This window comes from Oncorhynchus keta, chromosome 10, assembly GCF_023373465.1.
Source record: "Oncorhynchus keta strain PuntledgeMale-10-30-2019 chromosome 10, Oket_V2, whole genome shotgun sequence".
Lineage (NCBI taxonomy): Eukaryota > Metazoa > Chordata > Actinopteri > Salmoniformes > Salmonidae > Oncorhynchus > Oncorhynchus keta.
In genome coordinates this window covers 77,472,448-77,484,649 of record NC_068430.1, presented here as the reverse complement: position 1 = coordinate 77,484,649, position 12,202 = coordinate 77,472,448, and the positions used below count along the sequence as shown (strand labels likewise).

Here is a 12,202-nt window from a genome sequence, read left to right as displayed (position 1 = left end):
ACTCTCACTCACTCTCTGTCTCTCTGTGTCTCTCTCACTCACTCTCTGTCTCTCTGTGTCTCTCTCACTCACTCTCTGTCTCTCTGTGTCACTCTCACTCACTCTCTGTCTCTCTGTGTCACTCTCACTCACTCTCTGTCTCTCTGTGTCACTCTCACTCACTCTCTGTCTCTCTGTGTCACTCTCACTCACTCTCTGTCTCTCTGTGTCACTCTCACTCACACTCTGTCTCTCTGTGTCACTCTCACTCACTCTCTGTCTCTCTGTGTCACTCTCACTCACTCTCTGTCTCTCTGTGTCACTCTCACTCACACTCTGTCTCTCTGTGTCACTCTCACTCACTCTCTGTCTCTCTGTGTCACTCTCACTCACACTCTGTCTCTCTGTGTCACTCTCACTCACTCTCTGTCTCTCTGTGTCACTCTCACTCACTCTCTGTCTCTCTGTGTCTCTCTCACTCACTCTCTGTCTCTCTGTGTCACTCTCACTCACTCTCTGTCTCTCTGTGTCTCTCTCACTCACTCTCTGTCTCTCTGTGTCTCTCCTGTGTCACTCTCACTCACTCTCTCCACCTCCTTCTGTGTGTTTGTTTGTGTCCCTCTTGGTGTCTGTGAGGGTGTGTCCCTCTTGGTGTCTGTGAGGGTGTGTCCCTCTTGGTGTCTGTGAGGGTGTGTCCCTCTTGGTGTCTGTGAGGGTGTGTCCCTCTTGGTGTCTGTGAGGGTGTGTCCCTCTTGGTGTCTGTGAGGGTGTGTCCCTCTTGGTGTCTGTGAGGGTGTGTCCCTCTTGGTGTCTGTGAGGGTGTGTCCCTCTTGGTGTCTGTGAGGGTGTGTCCCTCTTGGTGTCTGTGAGGGTGTGTCCCTCTTGGTGTCTGTGAGGGTGTGTCCCTCTTGGTGTCTGTGAGGGTGTGTCCCTCTTGGTGTCTGTGAGGGTTTGTCCCTCTTGGTGTCTGTGAGGGTGTGTCCCTCTTGGTGTCTGTGAGGGTGTGTCCCTCTTGGTGTCTGTGAGGGTTTGGATCTTGGGGAGGCTTAACATCATGTACTGTCTGTCTCAGGTCTGGAGTGCATGTGTGTGAATTATTAATGGTCCCAGGGGGCAGTGTGTGTCTGTGGGTCAGTGAAGCCTCTGAGTGGGTATTGTAGACTCAGTGCCCTATTCCTCTCTCTGTAGAGGAATCACAACAATGATGATGTCATAGTGTGATGACTGTATTCCAGAGGTTCTTCATCCCGGGTGTCGCGTTTGAGTTTTTCCGCTAGCAGCACTACACATCTGATTCCACGAATCAGAGGTTTGATGATGAGTTGATTCGTGGAATCAGATGTGTAGTGCTAGGAGAAAACCAAAACAATCTGCCCCCCCCGTTATGTACCCGGGACCAGGATTCAGAAACACTGATGTGCTGTTCAGTGATACAGTAGCTGACCTGTGTCAGATACAAACACCTGTCCTCGTCAAGCCATGCATGAGGACCTGACCCACTAGACTACAGTCAGAGGAGGTTAGACTATGTGCCGGTGTCACTGTGGTCTCTAAGGGGGTTGGTGATCCAGCTTCAAGATCAAGGATCACGTTTCAACTCTTATTCATTATGACCTGAAAAGCCAAACTGATCCTAGATCAGCAGTCTTGTTGTGAGAAGCGTTGTGAATACGGGTCAGTCTAGTAGTAGTAGTAGTAGGTCATTACAGGATGGGGTGTGTTAAACCTCTTGTCTGATAATTAGCATGTCAAGTGTAAAGTGATCTGTGTGTCAGGGAGGTAGATTGGGAACACACACACACACACACACACGCGCACGCACGCACGCACGCACGCACACACACACACACACACACACACACACACACACCCGTGGGGTCCCGGGGCAATAAGAGGGTGATTCATCATGGTAACTCCACCAGTCAAACAATATTCCTCCCCACTCCCTGGGGTATTGTCAAGGCAACGGTGAAAAATGGCTAACGCCTTGGGCTCCCGGGAACCGTTATTTGAATGGGGTGGAGGGGTGGGGTGGAGGGAGGGAGGGGGGACAATATTGTCCATACCAGCCGACAATATGCTTCCAACTTTGAACAAAGCAGTGCTGACAACAAAAGGCTGGTATGATTTGAAATGGGACCTAAACTGAACCTTATTGTGGGGTTCAAGTGGGGTAGATATTATAGAGGGTTGGTATTGTTAGGTTCAAGTGGGGTAGATATTATAGAGGGTTGGTATTGTGAGGTTCAAGTGGGGTAGATATTATAGAGGGTTGGTATTGTGAGGTTCAAGTGGGGTAGATATTCTAGAGGGTTGGTATTGTGAGGTTCAAGTGGGGTAGATATTCTAGAGGGTTGGTATTGTTAGGTTCAAGTGGGGTAGATATTATAGAGGGTTGGTATTGTGAGGTTCAAGTGGGGTAGATATTATAGAGGGTTGGTATTGTGAGGTTCAAGTGGGGTAGATATTCTAGAGGGTTGGTATTGTTAGGTTCAAGTGGGGTAGATATTATAGAGGGTTGTTATTGTAGTCAGACATGCAAAACAGAATGTCACATCTGCTGTAATTTAGAAATATCTAACTATTTATTTGAGAAGAACTTCATTATGTCAGAGTCCTGGCTTTCCCTGACAACTGAAGGGCTTTCCCTGACTACTGTAGGGCTTTCCCTGACTACTGTTGGGCTTTCCCTGACTACTGTAGGACTATCCCAGTGTGTCTACTGTGGGACTATCCCAGTGTGTCTACTGTGGGACTATCCCAGTGTGTCTACTGTAGGACTATCCCAGTGTGTCTACTGTAGGACTATCCTTGTGTGACTATCCCAGTGTGTCTACTGTAGGACTATCCCAGTGTGTCTACTGTAGGACTATCCCAGTGTGTCTACTGTGGGACTATCCCAGTGTGTCTACTGTAGGACTATCCCAGTGTGTCTACTGTAGGACTATCCCAGTGTGTCTACTGTAGGACTATCCCAGTGTGTCTACTGTGTGGACTATCCCAGTGTGTCAGTGTGTCTACTGTAGGACTATCCCAGTGTATCTACTGTAGGACTATCCCAGTGTGTCTACTGTGGGACTATCCCAGTGTGTCTACTGTAGGACTATCCCAGTGTGTCTACTGTAGGACTATCCCAGTGTGTCTACTGTAGGACTATCCCAGTGTGTCTACTGTAGGACTATCCCAGTGTGTCTACTGTAGGACTATCCCAGTGTGTCTACTGTAGGACTATCCCAGTGTGTCTACTGTAGGACTATCCCAGTGTGTCTACTGTAGGACTATCCCAGTGTGTCTACTGTAGGACTATCCCAGTGTGTCTACTGTAGGACTATCCCAGTGTGTCTACTGTAGGACTATCCCAGTGTGTCTACTGTAGGACTATCCCAGTGTGTCTACTGTAGGACTATCCCAGTGTGTCTACTGTAGGACTATCCCAGTGTGTCTACTGTAGGACTATCCCAGTGTGTCTACTGTAGGACTATCCCAGTGTGTCTTCTGTAGGACTATCCCAGTGTGTCTACTGTAGGACTATCCCAGTGTGTCTACTGTAGGACTATCCCAGTGTGTCTACTGTAGGACTATCCCAGTGTGTCTACTGTAGGACTATCCCAGTGTGTCTACTGTAGGACTATCCCAGTGTGTCTACTGTAGGACTATCCCAGTGTGTCTATTGTAGGACTATCCCAGTGTGTCTACTGACTATCCCAGTGTGTCTTCCGTAGGACTATCCCAGTGTGTCTACTGTAGGACTATCCCAGTGTGTCTACTGTAGGACTATCCCAGTGTGTCTTCCGTAGGACTATCCCAGTGTGTCTTCCGTAGGACTATCCCAGTGTGTCTACTGTAGGACTATCCCAGTGTGTCTACTGTAGGACTATCCCAGTGTGTCTACTGTAGGACTATCCCAGTGTGTCTACTGTAGGACTATCCCAGTGTGTCTACTGTAGGACTATCCCAGTGTGTCTTCCGTAGGACTATCCCAGTGTGTCTTCTGTAGGACTATCCCAGTGTGTCTACTGTAGGACTATCCCAGTGTGTCTACTGTAGGACTATCCCAGTGTGTCTACTGTAGGACTATCCCAGTGTGTCTACTGTAGGACTATCCCAGTGTGTCTACTGTAGGACTATCCCAGTGTGTCTACTGTAGGACTATCCCAGTGTGTCTACTGTAGGACTATCCCAGTGTGTCTACTGTAGGACTATCCCAGTGTGTCTACTGTAGGACTATCCCAGTGTGTCTACTGTAGGACTATCCCAGTGTGTCTACTGTAGGACTATCCCAGTGTGTCTACTGTAGGACTATCCCAGTGTGTCTACTGTAGGACTATCCCAGTGTGTCTACTGTAGGACTATCCCAGTGTGTCTACTGTAGGACTATCCCAGTGTGTCTACTGTAGGACTATCCCAGTGTGTCTACTGTAGGACTATCCCAGTGTGTCTACTGTGGGACTATCCCAGTGTGTCTACTGTAGGACTATCCCAGTGTGTCTACTGTAGGACTATCCCAGTGTGTCTTCTGTAGGACTATCCCAGTGTGTCTACTGTAGGACTATCCCAGTGTGTCTACTGTAGGACTATCCCAGTGTGTCTACTGTAGGACTATCCCAGTGTGTCTGCTGGTTTTTGGACATTTTCTATAAAGTGGGACCATTTCTCTCTACCTTTTGTTAAGGACTACAGTATTATTAACAGAGAGTGTCTGCTCTAGCTAATGGGATTTCTTGTAGTGTGTGTGTGTTGACACCAGCTTATTGTCATGTCATTAAGAGGTCAAAGGTCATGGACCCCCACTCTGAGTCTGAGACTTGGACCCCTGTCCTTCTCCACTATGGGAAACTTAAATAAATCCCTCCGGTTTGTGTGTGTTTGGTATCAGAGAAGGGGATCTCTGTTCAGCTCCTGGAAGTTTAAACCCAAACAAATCTCTGCAAGGCTTGGAGCCACCGGCAGCGGTCACACACACCAGACGGAAAACACACTGTGTGTGTGTGTGTGTGTGTGTGTGTGTATGTATGTATGTATGTGTGTGTGTGTGTGTGTCTATGTTTCTGTAGTGACTCTGAGATGTCTCTGTGTCTTTTATTTATCTGTCTGTGTTTTTCTGATGTATAGACACTTGGCTCTCTGTGTGTTCATACATGTGCATTTGTGTTTTTGAGTTTGTGTGTTCATTTAGGGGCTAGAAGTGATGTTAGTATGTGTTATTTGGTTTGCGTGTTCATTTAGGGGCTAGAAGTGATGTTAGTATGTGTTATTTGGTTTGCGTGTTCATTTAGGGGCTAGAAGTGATGTTAGTATGTGTTATTTGGTTTGTGTGTTCATTTAGGGGCTAGAAGTGATGTTAGTATGTGTTATTTGGTTTGTGTGTTCATTTAGGGGCTAGAAGTGATGTTAGTATGTGTTTTTGAGTTTGTGTGTTCATTTAGGGGCTAGAAGTGATGTTAGTATGTGTTATTTGGTTTGCGTGTTCATTTAGGGGCTAGAAGTGATGTTAGTATGTGTTATTTAGTTTGCGTGTTCATTTAGGGGCTAGAAGTGATGTTAGTATGTGTTATCTGGTTTGCGTGTTCATTTAGGGGCTAGAAGTGATGTTAGTGTGTGTTATTTGGTTTGCGTGTTCATTTAGGGGCTAGAAGTGATGTTAGTATGTGTTATTTGGTTTGCGTGTTCATTTAGGGGCTAGAAGTGATGTTAGTGTGTGTTATTTGGTTTGCGTGTTCATTTAGGGGCTAGAAGTGATGTTAGTATGTGTTATTTGGTTTGCGTGTTCATTTAGGGGCTAGAAGTGATGTTAGTATGTGTTATTTGGTTTGCGTGTTCATTTAGGGGCTAGAAGTGATGTTAGTATGTGTTATTTGGTTTGTGTGTTCATTTAGGGGCTAGAAGTGATGTTAGTGTGTGTTATTTGGTTTGCGTGTTCATTTAGGGGCTAGAAGTGATGTTAGTATGTGTTATTTGGTTTGAGTGTTCATTTAGGGGCTAGAAGTGATGTTAGTATGTGTTTTTTGGTTTGCGTGTTCATTTAGGGGCTAGAAGTGATGTTAGTGTGTGTTATTTGGTTTGCGTGTTCATTTAGGGGCTAGAAGTGATGTTAGTGTGTGTTATTTGGTTTGAGTGTTCATTTAGGGGCTAGAAGTGATGTTAGTATGTGTTATTTGGTTTGAGTGTTCATTTAGGGGCTAGAAGTGATGTTAGTGTGTGTTATTTGGTTTGAGTGTTCATTTAGGGGCTAGAAGTGATGTTAGTATGTGTTATTTGGTTTGCGTGTTCATTTAGGGGCTAGAAGTGATGTTAGTGTGTGTTATTTGGTTTGCGTGTTCATTTAGGGGCTAGAAGTGATGTTAGTATGTGTTATTTGGTTTGCGTGTTCATTTAGGGGCTAGAAGTGATGTTAGTATGTGTTTTTTGGTTTGCGTGTTCATTTAGGGGCTAGAAGTGATGTTAGTGTGTGTTATTTGGTTTGCGTGTTCATTTAGGGGCTAGAAGTGATGTTAGTATGTGTTATTTGGTTTGCGTGTTCATTTAGGGGCTAGAAGTGATGTTAGTATGTGTTATTTGGTTTGGGTGTTCATTTAGGGGCTAGAAGTGATGTTAGTATGTGTTATCTGGTTTGCGTGTTCATTTAGGGGCTAGAAGTGATGTTAGTATGTGTTATTTGCTCTGGCTGTTGGCTGAGCTGCTAAACAAGTGTGCCTGCCGAGGTTAACTATACAGCGGTAACTCTCCTCGCCACATTAGCTTCGCCCTCATGTGGGTGCTAACAAGCTAGCAAGCATGCTAAGTAGTGCTACATATCAACAGCCGCTGCAAGCCAATCCAGTACGGGGTGGAGGCTATAGTAAGCTTCGATTGGTCACTCGCGCCGCGATATCGCGGAGGAATTGAGTAGAATTAAGCTTTCCCTAACTTTAGTCATACTCCGTTCAGCTCCCTCAACCATGCTCACTTCACCAAACAGTACCCCGCCCACTCTGCTTCTCTCGCTTTCCTTCCATTCAAAATGAATGGCTTCCCATGTTTTCACGGTATGATGCCGCTGTATTGTCAACCCGGCCAAGAGTGGATTAGCGGTTAGCGCGCGGTGGCGGCTAGCAGGGGGTAAGAGAGATAAAGGGAAATAGATTAGACAGAGATGAGACGCCGTGGGGGGCTGATACCTCTGGCTCCACTCCGTCACATGACTTCTTAGACGCTCACTCTATCCCTGTGGTATAATGTGCTTAAGTAAAAAGTACTACTTAAGTCATTTTTATGGGTATCTGTACTTACTTTTACTTCATTACATTCCTAAAAAAAAAAAATGTACTTTTTACTCCATACATTTTCCCTGACACCCAAAAGTACTTGTTATATTTTTTGTGCTTAGCAGGACAGGAAAATTGTCAAATTGTCACACTTATCAAGAGAACATCCCTGGTCATCCCTACTACCTCTGATCTGGAGGACTCATTAAACAGAGAACATCCCTGGTCATCCCTACTGCCTCTGATCTGGAGGACTCATTAAACAGAGAACATCCCTGGTCATCCCTACTGCCTCTGATCTGGAGGACTCATTAAACAGAGAACATCCCTGGTCATCCCTACTACCTCTGATCTGGAGGACTCATTAAACAGAGAACATCCCTGGTCATCCCTACTGCCTCTGATCTGGAGGACTCATTAAACAGAGAACATCCCTGGTCATCCCTACTGCCTCTGATCTGGAGGACTCATTAAACAGAGAACATCCCTGGTCATCCCTACTGCCTCTGATCTGGAGGACTCATTAAACAGAGAACATCCCTGGTCATCCCTACTACCTCTGATCTGGAGGACTCATTAAACAGAGAACATCCCTGGTCATCCCTACTACCTCTGATCTGGAGGACTCATTAAACAGAGAACATCCCTGGTCATCCCTACTACCTCTGATCTGGAGGACTCATTAAACAGAGAACATCCCTGGTCATCCCTACTACCTCTGATCTGGAGGACTCATTAAACAGAGAACATCCCTGGTCATCCCTACTGCCTCTGATCTGGAGGACTCACTAAACAGAGAACATCCCTGGTCATCCCTACTGCCTCTGATCTGGAGGACTCACTAAACAGAGAACATCCCTGGTCATCCCTACTGCCTCTGATCTGGAGGACTCATTAAACAGAGAACATCCCTGGTCATCCCTACTGCCTCTGATCTGGAGGACTCATTAAACAGAGAACATCCCTGGTCATACCTACTGCCTCTGATCTGGAGGACTCATTAAACAGAGAACATCCCTGGTCATCCCTACTGCCTCTGATCTGGAGGACTCATTAAACAGAGAACATCCCTGGTCATCCCTACTGCCTCTGATCTGGAGGACTCATTAAACAGAGAACATCCCTGGTCATCCCTACTACCTCTGATCTGGAGGACTCATTAAACAGAGAACATCCCTGGTCATCCCTACTACCTCTGATCTGGAGGACTCATTAAACAGAGAACATCCCTGATCATCCCTAATGCCTCTGATCTGGAGGACTCACTAAACAGAGAACATCCCTGGTCATCCCTACTACCTCTGATCTGGAGGACTCACTAAACAGAGAACATCCCTGGTCATCCCTAATGCCTCTGATCTGGAGGACTCACTAAACACAGATGCTTCGTTTGTAAATGATATCTGAATGTTGGAGTGTGCCCCTGGCTATCCATTTAAAAAAACAAGAAAATAGACCGTCTGGTTTGATTAATATAAGGAATTTGAAATTATTTAGACTTATACATTTTAGCAATTACATTTAATTTTGATACTTACTTAAGTATATTTAAAACCAAATACTTTTAGACTTTTACTCAAGTTGTATTTTACTGGGTGACTTTTACTTTTACTTTTTTTTTTGTTGTGTTTTTTCATTTTCTGTTAAAGTATCTTTACTTTTACTCAAGTATGACAGATCTCAATTTGGACTGTCTCCTGTAATCATCGTGTGTGTGTGTGTTTAGTCAGTGTGCTAACAGCAGAATGGTTATGCAGCTGCTCCATGTAGTTCCAGTGTATTTAGGAGCAGCTGTGACTCGCTGCATCTGACACACATCACAGACCATTAAAGGAGAGACAACCACAGAGATAACACATTAACTGTTAGTTCATTGTGTTTATCTTGATGATGGTAATACACATGGACACACACACGCACCCACGCACACACACTGCAGAGGGCCCATGTGTGGCCAATCAGTGCAGACAACTCGTTTTAATCCGCTAATCAATCTAGCATCTGGGCGCTCGTGAAACCGGATTTTAAAAATCCATCAGATATTGACTGAATATTAGCACATTTTACTGGCACGGACAAATAATGGAGCTCAGGGATTTTAGTAGGAATTCAGGTATTCTATTTATTGTCAAATTTATTTGGGGGTTTGTTGTAGAATGCACAAAAATGTAAACACAACATGCAACAATTTCAAAGATTTGACTGAGTTCATATAAGGCATTAATCTATGGATTTCACATCACTGTGAATACAGATATGCATCTGTTGGTCACAGATACCTTAAAAAAAGGGTAGGAGCGTGGATCAGAAAACCAGTCAGTGTCTGGTGTGACCACCTTTTGCCTCATGCAGCGAGACACATCTCCTTCACATAGAGTTGATAAGGCTGTTGATTGTGGCCTGTGGAATGTTGTCCCACTCCTATTCAATGGCTGTGCAAAGTTGTTGGATATTGGCTTGAACTGGAACACTCTGTCGTACACGTCCATCCAGAGCATCCCAAACATGCTCAATGGGTGACGTCTGGTATGAAAGCCATGGAAGAACTGGGACATTGTGTATAGCCACTTGCGACACGGGGCCATGCTGAAACATGAGGTGATGATGGCAGATGAATGGCAGGACAATTGGTCTCAGGATCTCATCCCGGTATCTCTGTGAATTCAAATGGCCATCGATAAAATATAATTGTGCTTGTTCTCCGTAGCTTATGCCTGCCCATACCATAACCCCACCGCCACCATGGGACACTCTGTTCCCAACGCTGCATCAAACTGCAGTCGGGTCAAGACCTTGGTGAGGATGACGAGCTTCCCTGAGACAGATTCCAGTTCTCTGTTTTTTGGTCAATTCTTTCCAATGTGTCCAGTAATTATTTTTTAGTTTTCTCATGATTTGGTTGGGTCTAATAGAGTTGCTGTCCTGTGGCTCTGTGGGGTGTGTTTGTGTTTGTGAACAGAGCCCCAGGACCAGCTTGCTTAGGGGACTCTTCTCTAGGTTCATCTCTCGGTAGGTGATGGCTTTGTTATGGAAGGTTTGGGAATCACTTCCTTTTAGGTGGTTGCAGAATTTAACAACTTTTTGTTAATTAGCGGGAATCTGACTAATTCTTCTCTGCATTATTTGGTGTTTTACGTTGTACACAGAGGATATTTTTGCTAAATTCTGCATGCATAATCTCAATTTGGTGTTTGTCACGTTTTGCGAATTCTTGGTTGGTAAGCGGACCCCAGACCTCACAACCATAAATGGCAATGGGTACTATAACTGATTCAAGTATTTTTAGCCAGCTCCTAATTGGGATGTCAAATTATATGTTCCTTTTGATGGCATAGAAGGCCCTTCTTACCTTGTCTCTCAGATCGTTCACAGCTTTGTGAAAGTTACCCGTGGCTCTGATGTTTAGGCCGAGGTACAGTAGGTATAGTTGGTTGTGTGCTCTTTGTCTTACTGAGATTTGCTTTCTGGGTCCAGGTCTGACAGAATCTGTGCATAAGATCTAGGTGCTGCTGTAGGCCCTCCTTGGTTGGGAACAGATCTAGGTGCTGCTGTAGGCCCTCCTTGGTTGGGAACAGATCTAGGTGCTGCTGTAGGCCCTCCTTGGTTGGGAACAGATCTAGGTGCTGCTGTAGGCCCTCCTTGGTTGGGAACAGATCTAGGTGCAGCTGTAGGCCCTCCTTGGTTGGGAACAGATCTAGGTGCTGCTGTAGGCCCTCCTTGGTTGGGAACAGATCTAGGTGCTGCTGTAGGCCCTCCTTGGTTGGGAACAGATCTAGGTGCTGCTGTAGGCCCTCCTGGTTGGGAACAGATCTAGGTGCAGCTGTAGGCCCTCCTTGGTTGGGAACAGATCTAGGTGCAGCTGTAGGCCCTCCTTGGTTGGGAACAGATCTAGGTGCTGCTGTAGGCCCTCCTTGGTTGGGAACAGATCTAGGTGCAGCTGTAGGCCCTCCTTGGTTGGGAACAGATCTAGGTGCAGCTGTAGGCCCTCCTTGGTTGGGAACAGATCAGGTGCTGCTGTAGGCCCTCCTTGGTTGGAAACAGATCTAGGTGCTGCTGTAGGCCCTCCTTGGTTGGGAACAGATCTAGGTGCAGCTGTAGGCCCTCCTTGGTTGGGAACAGATCTAGGTGCTGCTGTAGGCCCTCCTTGGTTGGAAACAGATCTAGGTGCTGCTGTAGGCCCTCCTTGGTTGGAAACAGAAGCACCAGATCATCAGCAAACGGACATTTAACTTCAGATTCTAACAGGGTGAGGCCGGGTGCTGCAGACTGTTCTAGTGTCTTTGCCAATTTGTTGATATATACAGATCAAGTCAGAAGTTTACATACACTTCTGTTGGAGTCATTAAAACTCGTTTTTAATCACTCCACAAATTTCTTGTTAACAAACTATAGTTTTGGGGAGTCGTTTAGGACATCTACTTTGTGCATGACACAAGTCATTTTTCCAACAATTCTTTACAGACAGATTATTTCACTTATAATTTACTGTATCACAATTCCAGTGGGTCAGAAGTTTACACACACTAAGTTGATTGTGCTTTTAAACAGCTTGGCTTTAGAAGCTTCTGATCGGCTAATTGACATCATTTGAGTCAATTGGAGGTGTACCTGTGGATGTATTTCAAGACCTACCTTCAAACTCAGTGCCTCTTTGCTTGACATCATGGGGAAAATCAAAAGAAATCAGCTAAGACCTCAGAAAATACATTTGAGACCTTCAAAAGTCTGGTTCATCCTTGGGAGCAATTCCCAAACACCTGAAGGTACCACGTTCATCTGCACAAACAATAGTATGCAAGTACTGTATAAACACCATGGGACCATGCTGCCATCATACCACTCAGGAAGGAGATGTGTTCTGTCTCCTAGAGATGAACGTACTTTGGTGCAAAAAGTGCAAATAAATCCCAGAACAACAGAAAGGACCTTGTGAAGATGCTGGAGGAAACATGTTCAATAGTATCTATATCCACAGTAAA

The 12,202-nt window shown here is 45.4% G+C and overlaps 1 protein-coding gene and 1 long non-coding RNA gene across 2 annotated transcripts in view; one reads left to right on the top strand and one right to left on the bottom strand.

Moving 5' to 3' along the window:
- Nucleotides 1-12,202, top strand: part of slit1b (slit homolog 1b (Drosophila)) — a 191,193-nt gene that overhangs the window by 2,732 nt on the left and 176,259 nt on the right. The gene's annotated exons all lie outside the window — the stretch shown is intronic.
- On the bottom strand, nt 7,423-8,442 carry LOC127932419 (uncharacterized). The gene is made up of 3 exons (XR_008145225.1): nt 8,198-8,442; nt 7,569-7,773; nt 7,423-7,515 (listed from the first exon to the last, which is right to left on the bottom strand). It is a non-coding gene; the product is annotated as an uncharacterized LOC127932419 (long non-coding RNA).